Here is a 4,646-nt window from a genome sequence, read left to right as displayed (position 1 = left end):
AAACTTCCACCGCCGGGCCGCTCAATAACAAGACCACCGCCTCCTCCTCCGAGGCTCCACAGCAGCACTGAGGAGGACCTGGCTGCTGCTGCTGCTGCACACACGCACACACACACACACACACACACACACACACACACACACGCACGCACACGCGCACACACACAGCCTGGTGTTATGCAACGGGTGCTCAGGGGGGAAACTGGGATGGGAGATGTGTGAGTGTACTTCAGGGACACGCAAACTTTTCAAGCCTTCCTCATCATCGCTCCCACAAAACGCTGACCCCCAAACTGACAAATTCTGTCCCAAGAAAAAACCTCACCTCCTCCTCTTCATCCTCCTCCTCCCTTCTTTACCATCATGTCATCTGTTAGGGATGATTCAGTGTGAAATTACATAACTGTCTATCCAGGAGGTGGGCAGGGTGAAGTGATAGCACCTCTGATAGCAAAACATTTAACTTTATCCGCCCTCTCATCCAATTAAACCCGATGAAAGTTGTATTTAACGATTTCTCATCCTAAAGCCATGCAGTGCGAAGTCAAAACCTATGTGGTTCAATAAAAATCAGAGTTTCTGAATTCTAATCAGGAACACATTCGGGTTTAAAAGCTGTTTTATTCATGTCAGTGAATCATTTATTCACGCTTTATAGATCAGTGCTGTCAAAGAAAGTAGTGCTATAGAAGGATAAACACCAGCTGAGGTTTATTTCACAACCTGACAGTCCCGACAGTCTTATTAATTATTACTGATCTGTAAAGTATAAATGAATGATTTATTAGCCTTAATTAAAGCCATTAGTTTAAATGTAACCTTTACTTGTTAATAATTATTACTCTATCGAACAAATATATTTCTGTTTGTCTGGCATCGTATTATACTGCTTAGCAACATAAAGTTTTCCATGCCGGTGGACTTGGTTGGGCGTTGTCTTGTGTTTGAACAAAATGCTCTCTTATAAAGCTCATTGCTAGATAAGGCGTGACAAAGTGTGGCCCAGTGAGGAAGAAAACGCAACCAGTGCCCGAGTGAATGCCGTTTGAGTTGCCTTTACAGTGGAGAAAACACTACGCAGGGCCATAAAGGCTTCCCTTCCAGTGGAGAAAATACAGGGTGCCCTACAATGGAGAAAACATAATGAAGTGACAAAAAGTGAGGCCTTCCAGTAGAGAAAATATAATACAGTGCCCTCTAAGTTATCCTTCCAGTGCAGATAACGTAATTAACTGTACTGTAGGGTGCCTGTCCTGGGGAGAAAACATCTATGGGGTCCCTTCAGGGCAAAAAAATTGTTGCAGTGTCATGTCTGTGGTGAAAATGGAAATCAGTGACCTCTTCTGTGGCCTGCAGTGTAGAAAATACATTGCAGTGCCCTAAAGGGTGCCCATCAAGTGGATAAAATGGAATGCAGTGACCTCTACTGTGGCCTTCCAGTGGAGAAAATACAATACAGTGCCTCTAAGTTATCTTTCCAGTGTATTAAACATGATGCATTGTGCTGTAGGGGGCCAGTCCAGTCGAGAAAATGTGGAGAAGTTCCCTGTAAGTGGAGAAAACGTAATGCAGTGCCCTGTAGGGTGCCAGTATATCATGTCAGTGCCATGTATGGTGCCCTTCCAGACAAAAAATATGTTGCAGTGGCCTCTAGAGTGCCATGCCAGTGGCGAAAATGAAATGCAGTGGCCTCTACTGTGGCCTTCCAGTGTAGAAATACATTGCAGTGACCTCAAAGGTGCCCATCAAGTGGATAAAATGGAATGCAGTGGCCTCTACTGTGGCCTTCCAGTGAAGAAATACATTGCAGTGACCTCAAAGGTGCCCATCAAGTGGATAAAATGGAATGCAGTGGCCTCTACTGTGGCCTTCCAGTGTAGAAATACATTGCAGTGACCTCAAAGGTGCCCATCAAGTGGATAAAATGGAATGCAGTGGCCTCTACTGTGGCCTTCCAGTGTAGAAATACATTGCAGTGACCTCAAAGGTGCCCATCAAGTGGATAAAATGGAATGCAGTGGCCTCTACTGTGGCCTTCCAGTGAAGAAATACATTGCAGTGACCTCAAAGGTGCCCATCAAGTGGATAAAATGGAATGCAGTGACCTCTACTGTGGCCTTCAGGTGAAGAAAATACACTATAGTGTCTTCTAAGTTATCCTTTCAGTTGAGAAAACGTAATGCATTACCCTGTAGAGTGCCAGTCCAGTGAAGAAAACATGGCATGACGTCTATGGTTCCCTACTAGGATAAAGTATGTCGCAGTGGCCTCTAGAGTGCCATTCAAGTGGTGAAAGTGGGTACCTTTTCAGTGGGAAAAACATCTCTATGCAGTGCAGTACGAGTAGTCCTACATGCTAGAAAATTAGTTCAGCTCAATGTGCCCCTATATGGTTAAGTAGTTAACAATTGTCTGTTTTCATGACATAGTAGTATCAGTTGTACTTCAAATTTGAGTCACACATTAAAACGATGTTGATTTTGGAATTCTGCCCGATGGTGCCCTGCCACATCCTGAATCCACCTTTGGGTTTGCATATAAATTGTTTGATTAGTCGATGGAACATTATGCATGATCATCATTTTTTGGTCGAATGGTGAGAAGTTGTGCAATCAGGAATGCGCCCTCTCTTCCTCTCTGTCATCCTCAGCCTGCTGTAATAATCTGTTTATAACTATGCCTAACATTTACTGTATCTCTGCAAGTGTGCTGGTTTAACACATCTTTCTATCTTCATGTGATCACCTGAAAAAGATAATTACACGACAGATGTTAGTGGTTATTTAACTGTTGGATCCCCCACAGCCTCTCTCGGGGACCCCTGGATGCTCCCCGCCCCCCCCGGTTGGCCTGCTTTGACCTCATTCTATCACATTATTGATTAAGCAATGACTCACAATCCTGGTATTAAACCTAGTGGAGCATCAGTCTGCATCCAGACTGATGAATGGGACGGTTATTGCCTGCATGGAATACCCACCACGGCTTAATGCTGTGGATTCAAACCAAGACGCAAAGATTTCCAGCAGGTCCTGGAGGAGATACACAACAAACATACTTTAAATGAGTATAGTAAACAGCCTTTGATTGGGTAAACTACATTTTGCAACAGTAAATCTCGAGTTGTACTTATGTAAACGAAGGAATCATTGAATTAGTTTTTATGTTAAGCACTTGCAGCATATAATGTGCGCTGGTAACATTTATTTGAGACGATTTTACTACCTGAAATCTTGTCTATGGAGGATCCCTGCTTTTGTTTGGTGGCCATGTTCTCTGCTGCAGCTCAGACACCGGATGGCGGATGAAGACTGAAAATCAATCAGAACATGATGAACAGTAATTATAAGGTCAAACCAAACTAGCAGCAGTGCAGCCTGATCAAACGAAGCTCCGTTACATTTCAGACAAAAACCTTCGTGTGCCACGTGAATCTGGAAGCTGGGGAGATTTATCACAGGTATACTGGATCTTTCTAATAATACAAATGCAGTTGTATTTTAAGTATACCACATGACAATAGATTGAATGGATTCCCTCTTACATCCAGTCTTTCAGAATGCTCTCAGTTATGTGTGGATGCATACTGTATGCGTTAATAAGCGTGGCGTGGGGTCACTTAAGGACGGGTGTGTACATGAAAAATCAGAGTATACCCACTACAATAAACTATTGTACACCACTGCTCTCACCTAATTCTCAATTACTTAATTAGATGAGTAAGACATTATGTAAGGTACAAGAGTCATCTCAGTCTAGACAGGATGATCTCACCATCTTGGTTTAAGCCGTACGACAAGAGTTTCATCAGTCGCAAATCCCTTTGAGCCACTGTGGAAACATTTCCGCTTTTTCATCCTGCAAAGTCCACACAGCAGTTTTCCTCAGCTGTCGGCCACACTGTACACAATTTGGCACGAATAAACACTAAAATAGTCAGTTGAAGTGGCTTGACAGAAAGGGAATTGGGTATTTTTTGCCTTTTGGATGTCTCCATCTGGTGGTGGAGCTGCTGCAGTGATGGAGGCACAGGAATACTTCAAAGAGCGACTCTACTGAGTCCGTGTATGACTCATACGAACGTTGCAAAATTCAGAATTTTCCCCAGTTAGATTAAGACACTCCACTTTCTGTTAAACAGCACAAAGACAGACGATGTGAAATATCTGAATGACACACTGTAATAAGAGGTGGAAGACTATTGAAGTGATTTATTAAAGTAAATGTAAATCGTAGTTATAGTTGCAGTGGTTATTTAGAAAGTGTACATACAATAATCTTTGTTAAAATGCTTTGATAAGAGCCCCTATATTCTGCTGATCAATACGAGTTGGGTCAAGTCTTTAAATCTTTTAATCTTATACATATTCTGAAAACATCAGACTTTATAACAGTGATGTTAAATCAGTTCTGCTGTATGGCTCCAAACGCTGGTGAGTGGTGGAGAATGACATGAAAAAGATCAATGTCGATGTCGGAAGATATGTCGCATCTCTTGGCCAGAAAACATCTCCAACAACGACCTGTACAAAAACCACAAACTGTCGCAACGTGGTGCTGGAAATCAAACAGTGACACCTCCGATGGCTCGGACTTATCGTCAGAATGGACCAGGGCCGCATTCCTAAAGTATGTCTTGAGATGGA

At 42.8% G+C, this 4,646-nt stretch overlaps 1 protein-coding gene across 1 annotated transcript in view; it reads right to left on the bottom strand.

Annotated features, from left to right (window-relative positions):
* Nucleotides 1-3,241: 3,241 nt before the first annotated feature.
* peak1 (pseudopodium-enriched atypical kinase 1) overlaps nt 3,242-4,646 on the bottom strand; it is a 31,607-nt gene continuing 30,202 nt past the window's right edge. Inside the window, exon 5 of the transcript XR_011309716.1 lies at nt 3,242-3,311. The gene's annotated coding sequence lies outside the window, so the exon portion shown is untranslated. The remainder of the gene's footprint in view (nt 3,312-4,646) is intronic.

This window comes from Semicossyphus pulcher, unplaced genomic scaffold (assembly GCF_022749685.1).
Source record: "Semicossyphus pulcher isolate SPU_LCO1_2020_fin unplaced genomic scaffold, fSemPul1.0.p SCAF_8, whole genome shotgun sequence".
Classification (NCBI taxonomy): Eukaryota; Metazoa; Chordata; class Actinopteri; order Labriformes; family Labridae; genus Semicossyphus; species Semicossyphus pulcher.
Note: the sequence above shows the minus strand (reverse complement) of the source record. Positions and strands in the feature narration are given on the sequence as shown.